Source organism: Ambystoma mexicanum, chromosome 9 (genome assembly GCF_040938575.1).
Source record: "Ambystoma mexicanum isolate Mex_15411 chromosome 9, UKY_AmexF1_1, whole genome shotgun sequence".
Taxonomy (NCBI): Eukaryota; Metazoa; Chordata; class Amphibia; order Caudata; family Ambystomatidae; genus Ambystoma; species Ambystoma mexicanum.
Window position 1 is genome coordinate 1482378912 of NC_090931.1, and position 19292 is coordinate 1482398203.

Below are 19292 nucleotides of genomic sequence, written 5' to 3' on the forward strand. Positions count from 1 at the left end.
CATCTGCCGTGACGTTCAGCTGGCCCGGAATGTGTACTACCACCAGCCAGACACCATGCTGAGCCGCGCATTCCCAAATCTGAATGGCCAGATCCACAAGAGGAGGAGACTTGGTGCCCCCCTTGCTTGTTGATTTAAAACATGGACACCACATTGTCCGTGCGGACACAAACCACTTTGTTGGCAATGACTGGCCTGAACGCCTTGAGCGCCAGGAAGATTGCCAGAAGCTCCAGTTGATTTATATGGAGGAACTTGTCTTGGGGTGACCAGAGGTCGGCGACCTGAAGAAGATCCAACGTCGATCCCCACACCACAAGGGAGGAGTCCGTCGTGATCGTCACCATCGGAGCGGGGTCTTGGAAACCAGCACCCACCGACAGGTTGCTGAGAGATGACCACCACACCAGGACCACTCTCATGAAAGCCAGAATCGATATTATATTGGAGTCTGGACCCACAGCCTGATGCCAAGAACTCCGAAGAGCCAATATGCACGAGACCAGGAGGCCCGGAAGCCTCTGGAACCACCAGGCTGACATGCTCTCCGACTGCGCAAACATCTGACACGTGGCCAACAGATCTGCCATTCTGTCCCCGGTCAGGTAAACTCTGCAGTCGATCGTGTTCCAACAAAAACCCAGGAAAGTCAAGTCCTTAGAGACCATCATGGAAGATTTCCGTCAGTTCACCTACAGCCCAAGGTGAAACAGGAGCTGGAGGAGAGACTGAAGATTGCTCAGGCCTTTTAGAGGACAAGAACTGCACAGCAGCCAATCATCCAAATAAAGATACACATGGATAGCCTGTAGCCGAAGATAAGGCATTGGTGCAATGGTAGAACTTCTGACTACAGTCCATGAGGTTGTGAGCTCGAGGGAGCTATCCGAATATAATTAATTTCATGTGCCCGGATGCCCTTGGGCCTGGTGCGCTTTACAAATAAAACAAATACAAATACAAAAATACAAATAGCCAACATCATCTTCGTAAAGACATGCGGTGCCAAGCTGAGGCCAAAAGGGAGCACTCGGAACTGGAAGTGCTCCTCCCCCACAGAAAACCGTAGGTATCTCCAATGCGGATTCCAGATCAGGATATGCATATACGCATTCTGGAGGTCCACCACGCTGAGCCAATCGCCCTTCTGTAAAGAGGACTTTATCTGACAGGGCGTGATCATCTTGAATTTCTCTTGGGGTAGAGAGAGATTGAACTGGGAAAGGTTTAGGATGGTGCGCAGGCCAGAATAGTTGGGTTTGGGCACTGTAAACAGCTGGGAATAGAAGCCCTCCTCTCGCTCCCCTAGAGGAACGTGTTCCACCGCCCTGAGATCCAGTAACTTCTGAATCTCGGCTCTGAGGGATGTCGACCCCGACTGCTGGAAGGGAGGATTGATGGGTGGGGTAGGGGGAGGGGGAAGGGGTAAGCGGAAGCCCACCCGAGCGACTGACAAGACCCACCGGTCCTCGTTGATGGTCTACCACGCCTCCCAATGAGACGCAATGCGTCCTCCCACTGGGGCCTCGTGCGAGCGCAGAAAACCCTAATTTTGCTGGTTTGTCGGTGGCAGCACCACCTGAAGCTGAGGAGGAGGCTGAGGAGCGGGAGAAAAACCGACTCTGTTGCTGACTTCGGCGGGGATTTCCCGACGGGGCGTCAACCCTGCGGGATTTACGATCCAAAAAAAACCCGAAACCAGAGGAAGGCCGAGGGTTTGACGACAATCTCTGTGTCCTGAAAGGAGGTTTTACCAGGACTTGGCGGTCTGAGTGCTGTCCTTAGTTTTGGTCAGCTCCACGTCTGTTGTAGAATGAAATTGCTCCTTGCCATCGAAAGGCAGGTCCAAAACCTTATCCTGCACCTCCTTGGAGAACTTGGTGGTGTGCAGCCAAGCCTGACGAGAGGTATCCACACCAAGCATAAGTCCTCGGCCTGAGGTGTCGACGTGGTGTGCCGCAGCCTCCAGCAGATCCTGTGCCAAGACTCTGCGTCCGACAAACACGCTTTGAAATCTTCCAACTCTTCAGCGGGAATAAACTCCTCAAACTCCGACAGACCTTTCCACAGTTAGCAAAAATCTTCCTCCCAGGGGAGTCGAGGAGCTTATCCTCTTTGGCCAGAACCTGTGTAGCCGTCGAAGAATAGGATGATGCAGGTCTGGATTGCAAAGTGGCTGCAGCCACTACTGTGGAGGAGCGGGGCGGACAGGACGCTAAGGCCACCTCTTCCGAAGAATGGAGTCTGTAACACGCGTCAATCTTCTTGTTGACAAACAGTCCAGAGTGTGGCTTCTCCCAAACTTTACGGACCTCGGCTAAAACGTCCTTCTGCAAGAACAAGCCAGTACGCTCCAAAGGAGATAAGGTGAATGCCCCCGAAAGCACGCCCTCCTGCGGAGCGGGTACCTCGGGTACTGGAACATCTAACAGACACATCATGTCCAGCACCCGGTCATAAAAAGCTCTGACAGAGCGGGGCTGGTCTTCGCTGTCCTGATCGCCCTGAACCTCGTCCGACAGGTCCGGATCAGTTTGAGTCACATCCGGCACCACAATAGCTTTGTCCACTGGGGACAACAGAGGCAGGGGTGGAAGAGTTGGCGGAGGACCAGCCGGTAAAGACGGCGCCGGCGGAGGCACAGTAACCGCAGCCGGGACCGTCTGCACAGGCGGGCATACCTCCCTGAACAAGCCTCGAAAGTACTCCTTCATGGAGGAGGAACGCATCCGTTTTTGAAACTTGCCGAAAAAAGGCGTCCTCCGCCAATGATTTAGGCGTGACAGGAGGAGCCCTCTCATGAGCGGAGTAATTCCAGGGGCGTAAGGGAGAGGGTTGCCAAGAGGGCCCTTCCCCACTGTTGTCTACATAAATCAAGTGCGCTGATGCCGCAGGAAGCGAGACATTGTGCGGTAGAGGCATCCAAGCGTTCCAGTCAAAAACTGGACGAAACGGATTTTGTCGGCACCTGAGGAGAACTGCGACACGTGTGGAAGTGAAGCAGGGGTCGCCACAGGTGGGTCAGGGGTCTTCCTTTTAGCCTTAACACAAGGAACCTTGGCTGAGCCGGTACTGTGTGGCCTAGAATGTTTCTGTGACATAGTAACAGCTAAACTAACCTTCAAGGGAAGGACCTCAGCATTGCCGGTAATGGAGGGATTACGGTCCAAAACCTCACTCCGCGCCCCCTCAACAGATCTGGGGTCTCCGCAAGAACAGGAACGATGAGGAACACACCTCACCGACAAGACCTTAGCAGGCCTCTCAAAACTGTTGGTCACCTTAGCCCCTAAATGATGAGCCTCGGACCCGAGTCCGGTAAAAGCCTCTTCACGAGGGGCCTTGAACGTCCGTTCAGTGTGAACAACCTCAACCGAGGTCTCAGGGCGTACCCCAGTGATTTTACGGGAAGCTCCAACCAAGGAGACCTCGAAGCAAGCTCCGGTACCCGATGCCTCAGTAGAACTGGGCCCATAAACAGCCACCACAGGAGGGGCCTCGGAATGTAATCCGGTGTCAACAGGCCCCTTACGGAAGCCCTCAGAGAAAACTCTGGTACAATTCTTAGGCCTCGAAGGCACCTCAGGGTTAGCCCCGGTAATAGAGCTTTTGTCGCTCCTCCCAGACCGGGAAGACCCCAGGAAGGAGTCCCCCAGCTGGGGTGCCCTAAAAACTAAAGAACTCACCGGGCGTTACTTTTTCTCGTCGATGAAAGTTTGAAAATGCGCCGGGGGGTATGTAGAACAATTTGGAAAGTCTAGCAGAAATCACATAGACGGACTACCACGCGACCGCTAAGCCAGAGCAAGAGAGGAGGAACTGGAAGGAAAAAATCTTCCAAAGATGCAAGTGCGTCCAGTCCTGTGCGAGCGGAGAAAAGGACTGGTGTGCGATGCGCTGGGCGGAGCTAAGAAGGGTGGGGTTACGGCCACGTGCGGTACCCTGAGTAAAAAGAGAGGAAGGACACATTTTTGAAAAATGTGATGCTTTTTACAAAGTGCTCTGGTCCCGTCCCACAGGACAGAGGAATGTCCCATAAGTATGGAGGAAAGGGGACGGGACATAGGAGTAAAAGTGGTCCAAAAATGGTTGCAAAACCATAAACAACTCCGGGAGGTAGAACAGTGGAAAGCAATTGCAAACCTTGCCATATAGCAGAATAACAATGCGATCTGGAAAGTATTGTGTGGTGCATAAAAAAGAGAATTGAGCATCAACTGCATCTCGGAGGGCAAGTGGATTGACCACATAAAGTCCACTTTAGGATCCAGTGTGGACTGTGAACAACCTTTCCCTCAACCAAATTCAATAGGGTGTAGAGAAATAGGCGTTCTTGATATTGTAATAATAATTGAAAAGCTTAATAAGTCTTGAGCAGCTGGACTCGATGGGGTGTGCAATGCATTATTGAAACTCTCACCAGAATTATGGGCAAATGCACATTACATATTATTTTAAAAAATAGGACGCAGTGGAAAGATTCCGGCAACATGGCATATGAGTCACCTGCTGGCCGTATACAAAAAAGGGGCATGGGATAACCCTGCTAATTATCGTACATTAGCAATGTTGGACATTTCTTCAAAGATATTTTCCAGGGTACTGTTGGCCGAGTTAAATCTATGGAACAAAGTTAAGAATATTCTGCCAGCAAATCACATAGGATTTCGGTATTAGGCAAATACGATGGATAATATTCTTATTCTGACATCGGCTATCGAATACTTCTGGAAACAGCGTGATTGTAGTTTTTACTGCGCTTTTATCGACTTCAGTGTGGCATTCGATACTGTTCTCAGAAATATGCTAGGGAGGAAACTTAGTACATGGGAGATCCCTTCAGGACTGTTGAAAATGTTAATGTTGCTTTATCCAGATACTACTGTTCGCATTCGCCTAGATGGCATGGGTAAACTTTCAGTTCCCATAGATACGTATTGGGGGGTTCAGCAGGGCTGCATTGTAGCGGAAACCCTATTCAACCTGTATTTGGCTGACATGTATGTGCACTTCATGAACTTGTCAATTAGCCCAGTAAAGAATGGAACTTCAAAGATAAGCTGGCTCACATATGCAGACTACTTGTTATTGTTAGATCTCACAGCTAGTGGCTTACAAAATCTGCTAAATGCCTTATCGGAATATGCCAATCTAAATGGCCTGAAAGTAAACATACAAAAAAGCCAAGTTATGGTGTTCAATGTAAATAAAACCACAAAACACTATATCTGGGATATTGAAAACATAAAATTGGAACAGGTTAAAGTGTACACATATTTAGGTGTCATGATAGATGAAAAGTTGAAGTGGGATTGCCATTGGAACTCTACTAAAGAAAAATGTACAAAGTCAGTAAATGCAATACATTCATTCATAGAGAAAAATGTTGGTTTTTCCATGCATGCAATCATGTTGTTTTACTCTGCTAAAATGTTGCCATATATGTCTGTGAGATTTGGGGGCACAACTACCTGAATGTCCTCAAAAAATGTGAAGCTAGTCTCATTAGGAAAATATTTAGAATGCCAAAGAACCTCACTATCGAGTATATATATTTGGAATTTGAATTGAAAGGGGTTGTCATAGAATGCCTGCGAAAAATGGTTATGTGTTTTGAAAACTTGATGTTGTTAGATAATGATGAAATTATCAGGAGGATAGCTCAAGGGCAACGTGCTCGCCTTGGAAGCAAGGCGACACGGAGCAACACAGGTTCGATCCCTGGGTCCGCGCTTAGAAACCTCTGGGTATCAAGCGCATTATAAATAACCTATCATATCATATCACTGTTTCAATTATAGATATATATATATATATATATATATATATATATATATATATATATATATGCAAGCCTATTTAAAAATTGCAGGTACAATACTATCGGGACAATTGGGAAAATCATCAAACAGTGTAAGAAACGGTCAGTTGGCTATGACGGAGCACTAAATAGTCTATCTAAAAATAAGTTCAAATAATGGCTAAAACAGAAAATGCAAGTGTATAGTCAAGAGTCCCATTTGGTCGAACTAGCGACTAAGAGGATTAGCGGGCGATACTGCCAATACTGGCTGACACGGACCACTAGGCCCCTTTTACATATCAGCATACCTGAACCAACATTTTTTTAGAAACTATCTCCTAATGAAATGTAACTTTTGTGAAACTCTAGAAGTTGTAGGAGTAAGGCTGCGGAGATCATTAACAGAAAGTTTGTGTTGCCAATGTGGGTGCAATGTGGTGGAGACATTAGAACACCTGCTCATCTACTGTGAATTTTTAAGTAAGATTCGCACAACTTTAAAAAAAAATCTTATGACAATACAGTGGACAGTAGCGAAATGTCAGTCATATGGCTATATTTTATGAAAGGAGATTATGATAATTTTATGTATTTTATGGTGAAATTCTATTTAAAAATATTGATGATTTTTAAAGGTTTAAAGCATGAAGAAAAATAAGTGGGCACCACTATGTAAATTGGTATTTCTTGAAATTTTTTCATGGACATTAAGATTCGGGAAGGTAATTAGAAAAGATTCACAGGAGCTGGCTTCGATGAGTCTGGAGACACCCTGACTCGTAAAGCAAGAAGTCCAAATAGAACAGGTAAACAAACCTGGCCACGTAGCCGCTCTCTGTATATTGTCCAAAAAGGGACAGTGTAATTCACAAGGATGATACTGTTTCAAGTGGTAAAGGTTCCTTTTATAAAAAAAAATGTGTAGCGTAGAATAAATCACCAGTTTGAATCAAGGTGTGATTTGTTTATAAAGCAGAAAGTTTTAAGGTAATCACTAATTAAGTCTTAGTGAAGACGCGGCTACCATCTCCCACAGTTACAATCGACTAATGGTGCCAATGCATTTCGGAGCAAAGTGCTCCTTCATCAGGGCAAGTCTACATTACATAAGGTAACATAAAGTATACAAGTAACCGGTGTGTTAATAATAAAATCACATAATTGGCAGAAAGGCAAACAATGAAATGTATAACACATCATGCATGAATCAAAATTAATCAACAATATATCCAAACATAATCATAAAAAATATAACAGGTCACATACCAGAGCGTGTTGGAATGCAGGACGCGGTGAAGAGATAGTGGGAAAAGGAGATAAACAAGTAAAAAAAATGAATAGTGGGAAAACAGAAAGGCAAATATATAGAATGTGAAGGGAAGAATTGGATGTTACCTCCAGGGATCGAGGTAGCCAGTAGTGAGAAGGTGGACAAAATGTCCGGTTCACGAGGGATCGGAGGTCTAGAGACTAGATTCGATCAGATGGGAATCTGAAAATGTAACAGCATATTGGTAAGGAGGCCAAAAAGTAACATGGAAATGACAAGGAGACGAAAAGCAATGTGCTTACCTGCGCTCGCGGAGCTGCGAGTGCACAGAGGCTGGAAATGCGGGTGGCCGCAGAACGCCGTTTTGCATCGCCAGTTTACAGCGTTGTCTAGGGAACTAAAGCTTAAATAGACACGTGACCGCAGTCCGTCTAGTGAAAGGCGCGGTGCGGTTTGTACGCTGTGCTGCGGGACTTGGGGGGCCAATAGAAAACAAACAAACTAATTATAAGTGCTAGTGAGTGTGATTGAACAATTGTAGAACAGAAAAAAATAAAAAATAGAAATGAAAAAATAGTCAATAGACATAGAAAACATACTACTAAATGAAAAAAGAACAATATACGCATAGAGGAAGAACAATGTAAGACGCATTAAAAGGGAGTAATAAAGAAGTAATAAAGGGTGTATGAAATAAGATAAATAGATCAAAAATATATAACACAACGTTGTGTACACAAGAATCTTGTAAGTATCAGGAGCAATTATAATGCTGCACAGTCATATTGAGGCCATGCCTTCAACCAGTCATCACAGTATGGAATACCTTTGGACACTGGTCCCAAATGGTAGCAACAACATGTGCTACCTTGGGTCCCAAACAAAAGTTCAGGAGGGGGGACCCCAGTACCCAGGTTAGAATACATTAGATTATAAAGATACAAGGCAAATATATGTGTAAATCACATGAAACAACAAAAAATACCCTCAAAACTATGAGGAAGCAAACAATGCCTAACATGGTCAAGGTTGAAAAGTTCAAAAAGTTAAGAACGATCAATGCAAAGGACATATAAATAATTTTTCACCACAAAACTTAAATCAATCAAGATGTACCAGACAGGATGGTGTACAGGTGACAGATCACAATGTTAGTACCATTTACATATTGACTTGCAAACTTCGCTAGCCAACCGCTAAGAGTAAAACATAAGAACATAACAACTCCGATGTAACAATGGTAGTTGATCTCTTTATTCAGGCCATTCGGATAAAGACTACCTAGTCTGTCTATCCAAAAGGTTTCCCTTTGATTGAGCCGCAGGCCCAAATCTTCGTGTGGATTGGTTTTCTTCATTACTTCCAGGATCTGGAACCTGATTTGATTTAAATTATGGCTTTTATCACGCCAGTGACGTGCCACTGCTGAGTTAGGGTTAGAGTTACGTATACAAGAGCGGTGTTCGTTCCACCGTGCTTTGGCCGATCCTGTGGACTGTCCAACATAATACTTCCCACAGGGGATTTTGATACCATATATAATGTTCACACTATCACAGGTCCAAAATGTTTTAAGAAAAATCTTATTGCCTGTTCTAGGATGGTATATAGTGTTGCCCTTGATTACCAGATTGCAATTGGTGCAGTGTAAACAGGGATACGTTCCTGTGAGTAGAGTACTGGGTTCTTTCACGGGGGGTCGCATATGGACCAGTTAATCTCGTAGGTTCTTGCTTCTCTGGTAGGCAAATACTGGAAGTTGTTCAAAAAGATTTTGTACCCTGACATCATTTTTGAAGATACTCCAATGTTTTTCGATGGAGTTTTTTATCTTGTTACTTTGGATGGAGATCTTCGAGACATATACTGGAGTTTTAAGTTCTCTCTTGGGTTTAGATGTACTCATCAGTAGGGTATCACGGTCTAGGGAATCTACTCTTTGAGTCGCCAAGTCGAGTTCTTCCTTCTTGTATCCACGTGCGGTGAATTTCTCTCGCATTCTGGATTGTTGTGCTTGGCAGTCGTCGGGGTCACTTACAACTTTCTTGACTCTCAATAGTTGGCTGTAAGGTACATTTTTGAGTAAACTGGGCTGATGAAAGCTCAAGCGGTGCAGTAAATTATTGCGATCTGTGGATTTGCGGAACAAAGAGGTGCTGTAGTTGCTCTCTCTTTTATCTATTTGGACATCAAGAAATGTGATCTTGTTTCTGGAGATCTCGCTGGTGAACTGAATGCGTTGGTCAACGTTGTTAAGATACATGAAAAACTTGTTGAATGTATCTTCAGTGCCTATGCATAATCCAAAAATGCCATTGATGTAACGTAACCATAGATGTATATTCTTGTTCCATTCGAGATTGTTAAGCATGTGATCCATTTCAAACTTATGCATAAAGAAGTTCGCATATGACGGTGCCATGGTGGCCCCCATTGATGTCCCAGAAATTTGGAGAAAAAAACTGTTCTAAAACTGGAAATATGAATTTTCTGAGATGAACTGAAGGAGAGCCAATATGAATTCTTTCTGTGCCCTAATTTCAGGTGCTCTTAACAATAGCCATTCGACGGATTCAATTCCAAGCTCATGAGGTATGGACGTGTATAAACTCTTCACATCGATGGTGAACATCAGATGATTTTGTTCAAAGGTTACAGAGTTCAATCGCTGTAAAAAGTGTGTGGTGTCTTTAATATATGTCGGGGTTTTCTGTATAAGTGGTTGGAGGAAAAAATCGATATACACTCCTAGCGGTTGGTTTATGCTGTTCATGCCCGCAACTATGGGTCTTCCAGGCGGTTTAGCAGGGTCTTTGTGGATTTTGGGTACTGTATAGAAATTAGGAATCCTTGGGTGTGGATTGTTCAAAAATGTGCGGGTATGTTCGTTTATCCAGTCTAACTCCATGGCTTTATCAAGCAATGTTTCCAGGTTCAATTTGATGGACACGGTGGGGTCATGATCTAAGGGCGCATAGACCGTTTGACCTTGCAGTTGTCTAATACATTCTTTGTCATAATCAATAGTGTTCATAATAACTAAGGCTCCTCCTTTGTCAGCTGGTCATATGATAATGTCCTTATCACAATATAGGTCTCTAATGGTTCTAATCTCATGGGGTTTCATGTTTTTGTACGGCGGAGATTTGTAACTGATCCGCTCGATATCACGAGTGACGAGTTTTTGGAAAATGTCAATCGATGGTACCGAAATTGGTGGTATGAATCCACTCTTACTTCTGAATTCCTGTAGATCAGGGTTGTCCATGGTGTTCTCATGTGGTTCAAGCTCCTCAAAGAATACCTTCAATTTGAGTTTTCTTATGAATTTATACAGCTCGATCTTCGTGTTGAATAATGTTGTACTGTAAGTTGGCACAAAACTCAGCCCTTTCTGTAGGGTGTTCTCTTCCGTTTTACTCAGAGTTTTGTGAGATATATTGGTGACTAGGTTTTCCTCAACTGGAGTCTTGTTTGTGGCTTGTTTCTGAGGTTTCCTCCTCCCCCTACGGGTTCTTTTGGGCGGGCTCCTATAAAAGACGAAGATGCAGGTGTTCGTGTGGAAGGACTAGTAGTTAAATTGGGATCACTCAATGTTTGCTCGGTCGGGATCTCCAACTCCCTCTGTATTTCAGAATCAGAGCTTGATGTGTTGTCTGATCTTGACGCATTGTCTGATGGATATTTGTAAAGTTTTTTAGGTGCTACAGGACCATATTTATCCATCCATGTATAAACTTCTTCGTTAATGTAATCATATGTGTCCCTTTCGAATTTTTTCACTTTCTTCTGTTCTAGCTCAGACTTGTACTCTTCAAGTTTCGTGTTAATATCAGTTAGGATAATATCATACTCCTCTTTCCCCAATGACCCTACTAGTTCCTTTTCAATATCCTGAATTTCGGTGTTAAGGGTGACTAAATTTTTGGATAGTTCCTGGATGGTTAGTAATATGAGATCTAATGAGCATTTATTCAAAATGGCTTCCATTTCCGTACAAATTCCTTAATTTCCTTGCAAAGCATAGGGCGAAGTTGGATGCGAAGTCCTCTTGGTATGCGTTGGTTCTTGAAGTAGCGACCTAGTGTGATTGCATGAAGTTTCCGATTTATCTCTTTGCGTATTAAGTATTCTAGTTGTTTAATGCATTTCGCCGGGTCTTTAGTTGCAGTAGCATGTGTTCCAATCGTTGTTTCACTGATAAGTTCAAGGATGGCGGCCGCCTCCTCATTGGAAAACCCTAGGGGTTCTGCGCATTTATTTGAGAGTCCTTCGATATCTTCGAAGGACATCTTGTTGATAAAAAATGGTGTTGAGTAAAAGGTGCGTATGAGTCAATGTGTGCCTCCACTTGCTTGTGTCTCAAAAAAGGAAGGGCAAAAGCATGAAGAAAAATAAGTGGGCAAATTTTTTCATGGACATTAAGATTCGGGAAGGTAATTAGAAAAGATTCACAGGAGCTGGCTTCGATGAGTCTGGAGACACCCTGACTCGTAAAGCAAGAAGTCCAAATAGACCAGGTAAACAAACCTGGCCACGTAGCCGCTCTCTGTATATTGTCCAAAAAGGGACAGTGTAATTCACAAGGATGATAGTGTTTCAAGTGGTAAAGGTTCCTTTTATAAAAAAAATTTGTTGCGTAGAATAAATCACCAGTCTGAATCAAGGTGTGATTTGTTTATAAAGCAGAAAGTTTTAAGGTAATCACTAATTAAGTCTTAGTGAAGACGCGGCTACCATCTCCCACAGTTACAATCGACTAATGGTGCCAATGCATTTCGGAGCAAAGTGCTCCTTCATCAGGGCAAGTCTACATTACATAAGGTAACATAAAGTATACAAGTGTCCAAAGGTATTCCATACTCTGATGACTGGTTAAAGGCATGGCCTCAATATGACTGTGCAGCATTGTAATTGCTCCTGATACTTACAAGATTCTTGTGTACACAACGTTGTGTTATATATTTTTGATCTATTTATCTTATTTCATACACCCTTTAATACTTCTTTATTACTCCCTTTTAACGCGTCTTATATTGTTCTTCCTCTATGCGTATATTGTTCTTTTTTCATTTAGTAGTATGTTTTCCATGTCTATTGACTATTTTTTAATTTCTATTATTTATTTTTTTCTGTTCTACAATTGTTCAATCACACTCACTAGCACTTATAATTAGTTTGTTTGTTTTCTATTGGCCCCCCAAGTCCTGCAGCACAGCGTACAAACCGCACCGCGCCTTTCACTAGACGGACTGCGGTCGCGTGTCTATTTAAGCTTTAGTTCCCTAGACAACGCTGTAAACTGGCGATGCGAAACGGCGTTCTACGGCCACCCGCATTTCCAGCCTCTGTGCACTCGCAGCTCCGCGAGTGTAGGTAAGCACATTGCTTTTCGTCTCCTTGTCATTTCCATGTTACTTTTTGGCCTCCTTACCGATATGCTGTTACATTTTCAGATACTCATCTGATCGGATCTAGTCTCTAGACCTCCGATCCCTCGTGAACCGGACATTTTGTCCACCTTCTCACTACTGGCTACCTCTATCCCTGGAGGTAACATCCAATTCTTCCCTTCACATTCTATATATTTGCCTTTCTGTTTTCCCACTATTCATTTTATTACTTGTTTATCTCCTTTTCCCACTATCTCTTCACCGCATCCTGCATTCCAACACGCTCTGGTATGTGACCTGTTATATTTTGTATGATTATGTTTGGATATATTGTTGATTGATTTTGATTCATGCATGATGTGTTATACATTTGATTGTTTGCCTTTCTGCCAATTATGTGATTTTATTATTAACACACCGGTTACTTGTATACTTTATGTTACCTTATGTAATGTAGACTTGCCCTGATGAAGGAGCACTTTGCTCCGAAATGCATTGGCACCATTAGTCGATTGTAACTGTGGGAGATGGTAGCCGCGTCTTCACTAAGACTTAATTAGTGATTATCTTAAAACTTTCTGCTTTATAAACAAATCACACCTTGATTCAGACTGGTGATTTATTCTACGCAACAAATTTTTTTTTTATAAAAGGAACCTTTACCACTTGTATCATCCTTGTGAATTACACTGTCCCTTTTTGGACAATATACAGAGAGTGGCTACGTGGCCAGGTTTGTTTACCTGGTCTATTTGGACTTCTTGCTTTACGAGTCAGGGTGTTTCCAGACTCATCGAAGCCAGCTCCTGTAAATCTTTTCTAATTACCTTCCAGAATCTTAATGTCCATGAAAAAATTTCAAGAAATACCAATTTACATAGTGGTGCCCACTTATTTTTCTTCATGCTTTTGGCCTTCCTTTTTTGAGACACAAGCAAGTGGAGGCACACATTGACTCATACGCACCTTTTACTCAACACCATTTTTTATCAACAAGATGTCCTTCGAAGATATCGAAGGACTCTCAAATAAATGTGCAGAAACCCTAGGGTTTTCCAATGAGGAGGCGGCCGCCATCCTTGAACTTATCAGTGAAACAACAATTGGAACACATGCTACTGCAACTAAAGACCCGGTGAAACGCATTATACAACTAGAATACTTAATACGCAAAGAGATAAATCGGAAACTTCATGCAATCACATTAGGTCGCTATTTCAAGAACCAACGCATACCAAGAGGACTTCGCATCCAACTTCACCCAATGCTTTGCAAGGAAAGTAAGGAATTGGTACGGAAATGGGAAGCCATTTTGAATAAATGCTCATTAGATCTCATATTACTAACCATCCAGGAACTATCCAAAAAATTTAGTCACCCTTAACACCGAAATTAAGGATATTGAAAAGGAACTGGTAGGGTCATTGGGGAAAGAGGAGTATGATATTATCCTAACTGATATTAACACGAAACTTGAAGAGTACAAGTCTGAGCTAGAACTGAAGAAAGTGAAAAAATTCAAAAGGGACACTTATGATTACATTAACGAAGAAGTTTATACATGGATGGATAAATATGGTCCTGTAGCACCTAAAAAACTTTACAAATATCCATCAGACAACGCGTCAAGATCAGACAACACATCAAGCTCTGATTCTGAAATACAGAGGGAGTCGGAGATCCCGACCGAGCAAACATTGAGTGATCCCAACTTAACTACTAGTCCTTCCACACGAACACCTGCATCTTTGTCTTTTTTAGGAGCCCGCCCAAAAGAACCCGTAGGGGGAGGAGGAAACCTCAGAAACAAGCCACAAACAAGACTCCAGTTGAGGAAAACCTAGTCATCAATATATCTCACAAAACTCTGAGTAAAACGGAAGAGAACACCCTACAGAAAGGGCTGAGTTTTGTGCCAATTTACAGTACAACATTATTCAACACGAAGATCGAGCTGTTTAAATTCATAAGAAAACTCAAATTGAAGGTATTCTTTGAGGAGCTTGAACCACATGAGAACACCATGGACAACCCTGATCTACAGGAATTCAGAAGTAAGAGTGGATTCATACCACCAATTTCGGTACCATGGATTGACATTTTCCAAAAACTCGTCACTCGTGATATCGAGCGGATCAGTTACAAATCTCTGCCGTACAAAAACATGAAACCCCATGAGATTAGAACCATTAGAGACCTATATTGTGATAAGTACATTACCATACGACCAGCTGACAAAGGAGGAGCCTTAGTTATTATGAACACTATTGATTATGACAAAGAATGTATTAGACAACTGCAAGATCAAACGGTCTATGCGCCCTTAAATCATGACCCCACCGTGTCCATCAAATTGAACCTGGAAACATTGCTTGATAAAGCCATGAAGTTAGACTGGATAAACGAACATACCCGCAAATTTTTGAACAATCCACACCCAAGGATTCCTAATTTCTATACACTACTCAAAATCCACAAAGACCCTGCTAAACCGCCTGGAAGACCCATAGTTGCGCGCATGAACAGCATAAACCAACCGCTAGGAGTGTATATCGATTTTTTCCTCCAACCACTTATACAGAAAACCCCGACATATATTAAAGACACCACACACTTTTTACAGTGATTGAACTCTGTAACCTTTGAACAAAACCATCTGATGTTCACCATCGATGTGAAGAGTTTATACACGTCCATACCTCATGAGCTTGGAATTGAATCAGTCGAATGGCTATTGTTAAGAGCACCTGAAATTAGGGCACATAAAGAATTCATATTGGCTCTCCTTCAGTTCATCTCAGAAAATTCATATTTCCAGTTTCAGAACAGTTTTTTCTCCAAATTTCTGGGACATCAATGGGGGCCACCATGGCACCATCATATGCGAACTGCTTTATGCATAAGTTTGAAATGGATCACGTGCTTAACAATCTCGAATGGAACAAGAATATACATCTATGGTTATGTTACATCGATGACATTTTTTGATTATGGATAGGCACTGAAGATACATTCAACAAGTTTTTCATGTATCTTAACAACGTTGACCAACGCATTCAGTTCACCAGAGAGATCTCCAGAGACAAGATCACATTTCTTGATGTCCAAATAGATAAAAGAGAGAGCAACTACAGCACCTCTTTGTTCCGCAAATCCACAGATCGCAATAATTTACTGCACCGCTTGAGCTTTCATCAGCCCAGTTTACTCAAAAATTTACCTTACAGCCAACTATTGAGAGTCAAGAAAATTGTAAGTGACCCAGACGACTGCCAAGCACAACAATCCAGAATGCGAGAGAAATTCACCGCACGTGGATACAAGAAGGAAGAACTCGACTTGGCGACTCAAAGAGTAGATTCCCTAGACCGTGATACCCTACTGATGCGTACGTCTAAACCCAAGAGAGAACTTAAAACTCCAGTATATGTCTCGAAGTTCTCCATCCAAAGTAACAAGATAAAGAACTCCATCAAAAAACATTGGAGTATCTTCAAGAATGATGTCAGGGTACAAAATCTTTTTGAACAACTTCCAGTATTTGCCTACCAGAGAAGCAAGAACCTATGAGATGAACTGGTCCACACGCGACCTCCCGTGAAAGAACCCAGTACTCTACGCACAGGAACGTATCCCTGTTTACACTGCACCAATTGCAATCTGGTAATCAAGGGCAACACTATATACCATCCTAGAACAGGCAATAAGATTTTTCTTAAAACATTTTGGACCTGTGATAGTGTGAACATTATATATGGTATCAAATGCCCCTCTGGGAAGTATTATGTTGGACAGTCCACAAGATCGGCCAAAGCACGGTGGAACGAACACCGCTCTTGTATACGTAACTCTAACCCTAACTCAGCAGTGGCACGTCACTGGCGTGATAAAAGCCATAATTTAAATCAAATCAGGTTCCAGATCCTGGAAGTAATGAAGAAAACCAATCCACACGAAGATTTGGGCCTGCGGCTCAATCAAAGGGAAACCTTTTGGATAGACAGACTAGGTAGCCTTTATCCGAATGGCCTGAATGAAGAGATCAACTACCATTGTTACATCTGAGCTGTTATGTTCTTATGTTTTACTCTTAGCGGTTGGCTAGCGAAGTTTGCGAGTCAATATGTAAATGGTACGAACATTGTGATCTGTCACCTGTACACCATCCTGTCTGGTACATCTTGATTGATTTAAGTTTTGTAGTGAAACATTATTTATATGTCCTTTGCATTGATCGTTCTTAACTTTTTGAACTTTTCAACCTTGACCATGTTAGGCATTGGTTGCTTCCTCATAGTTTTGAGGGTATTTTTTGTTGTTTCATGTGATTTACACATATACTTGCCTTGTATCATTATAATCTAATGTATTCTAACCTTGGTACTGGGGTCCCCCCTCCCGAACTTTTGTTTGGGACCCAAGGTAGCACATGTTGTTGCTACCATTTGGGACCAGTGTCCAAAGGTATTCCATACTCTGATGACTGGTTGAAGGCATGGCCTCAATATGACTGTGCAGCATTATAATTGCTCCTGATACTTACAAGATTCTTGTGTACACAACGTTGTGTTATATATTTTTGATCTATTTATCTTATTTCATACACCCTTTATTACTTCTTTATTACTCCCTTTTAGCGCGTCTAATATTGTTCTTCCTCTATGCGTATATTGTTCTTTTTTCATTTAGTAGTATGTTTTCTATGTCTATTGACTATTTTTTCATTTCTATTTTTTATTTTTTTCTGTTCTACAATTGTTCAATCACACTCACTAGCACTTATAATTAGTTTGTTTGTTTTCTATTGGCCCCCCAAGTCCCGCAGCACAGCGTACAAACCGCACCGCGCCTTTCACTAGACGGACTGCGGTCACAAGTCTATTTAAGCTTTAGTTCCCTAGACAACGCTGTAAACTGGCGATGCGAAACGGCGTTCTACGGCCACCCGCATTTCCAGCCTCTGTGCACTCGCAGCTCCGCGAGCGCAGGTAAGCACATTGCTTTTCGTCTCCTTGTCATTTCCATGTTACTTTTTGGCCTCCTTACCGATATGCTGTTACATTTTCAGATTCTCATCTGATCGGATCTAGTCTCTAGACCTCCGATCCCTCGTGAACCGGACATTTTGTCCACTTTCTCACTACTGGCTACCTCGATCCCTGGAGGTAACATCCAATTCTTCCCTTCACATTCTATATATTTGCCTTTCTGTTTTCCCACTATTCAATTTTTTACTTGTTTATCTCCTTTTCCCACTATCTCTTCACCGCATCCTGCATTCCAACACGCTCTGGTATGTGACCTGTTATATTTTTTATGATTATGTTTGGATATATTGTTGATTAATTTTGATTCATGCATGATGTGTTATACATTTCATTGTTTGCCTTTCTGCCAATTATGTGATTTTATTATTAACACACCGGTTACTTGTATACTTTATGTTACCTTATGTAATGTAGACTTGCCCTGATGAAGGAGCACTTTGCTCCGAAATGCATTGGCACCATTATTCGATTGTAACTGTGGGAGATGGTAGCCGCGTCTTCACTAAGACTTAATTAGTGATTACCTTAAAACTTTCTGCTTTATAAACAAATCACACCTTGATTCAGACTGGTGATTTATTCTACGCAACACATTTTTTTTTATAAAAGGAACCTTTACCACTTGGAACAGTATCATCCTTGTGAATTACACTGTCCTTTCTTGGACAATATACAGAGAGCGGCTACGTGGCCAGGTTTGTTTACCTGGTCTATTTGGACTTTTCGATTTTTAAAGGTTTGTCATAATTTAGGAATTTTAAAATTGTGTTTTAGAGAATTTCTGTTAGATTTTAAACCTTGTATGAAGCTGCTATCTATGGTCAATGAGCTATCAAAACTGTACTGTAATCAGTTCTGAAACATGTTTACTAAGTCTGTCTGATTTTAAAATCGAAATGTACAATGTGATTGTTCATGTATGTAATTTTGTGTTGTATATACAAAACCGTTGGCTATAAATCTTAGTTACTTACCTGTAACTGTATTTCTCCAGCATTGGTATCTTTCATAGATTCAGATGCTTGAATATTCCCTGTCGTCAGACTGGGAATGGTCGGTGATAAAATGAATTATTAAAATGTTTCAATATACATCCCTTCTCCCCTAGAGAATGCATGTAGATACTCTATTGTGGCTTATGAGCCACTTTATTGTGTAGTCCCTCCACCACACTTTGGTCCTTTATGCCCCAACCAATGAGGTTGCAGGGCTTAAGCTCCGCCCCAGGCAGCCATCTTCAGATTTTGAACCGTAGGAACTACAGTAAGATTGGTGCTGAGCATAGGAGCAGCCTCTCATGGGAGGCGGGTGGGCGCATGTGAATCTATGAAAGATACCAATGCTGGAGAAATACAGTTACAGGCAAGTAACTAAGACTTCTCCAGCATTGGATACCAAGCAGTTAAAGCATGCCACCTATATATATATATATATATGTATATATATATATATACACACACATATAAGCATAGATGCAGAAACCAATATTTCTGACTAACCTTTATCATGCAGCAAACCAAAGATTACATACTCAGGGAAAGGCGGGAAAATAGGCTGGTCCTACCTTATGCAAAGAGGTGGCGGAGCACTGCCTGTCCAACAGCAGATTCTTTGTTGTCATCTTCTGCTAGGCAGTAGTGCTTAGCGAACGTGTGCAGAGTGCTCTAGGTAGCGGCTCTGCAGATGTCCTTCAAAGGAACCCCTGCATGAAACGCTACTGATGCCGCTCTTCCTCTGGTGGAATGTGCTGAAGGCGGTTTGGAGAGGGGGTAGCCCTT

At 42.4% G+C, this 19292-nt stretch overlaps 1 protein-coding gene across 3 annotated transcripts in view; it reads right to left on the minus strand.

Annotated features, from left to right (window-relative positions):
* OBSL1 (obscurin like cytoskeletal adaptor 1) overlaps positions 1-19292 on the minus strand; it is a 1294044-nt gene that overhangs the window by 755390 nt on the left and 519362 nt on the right. The gene's annotated exons all lie outside the window — the stretch shown is intronic.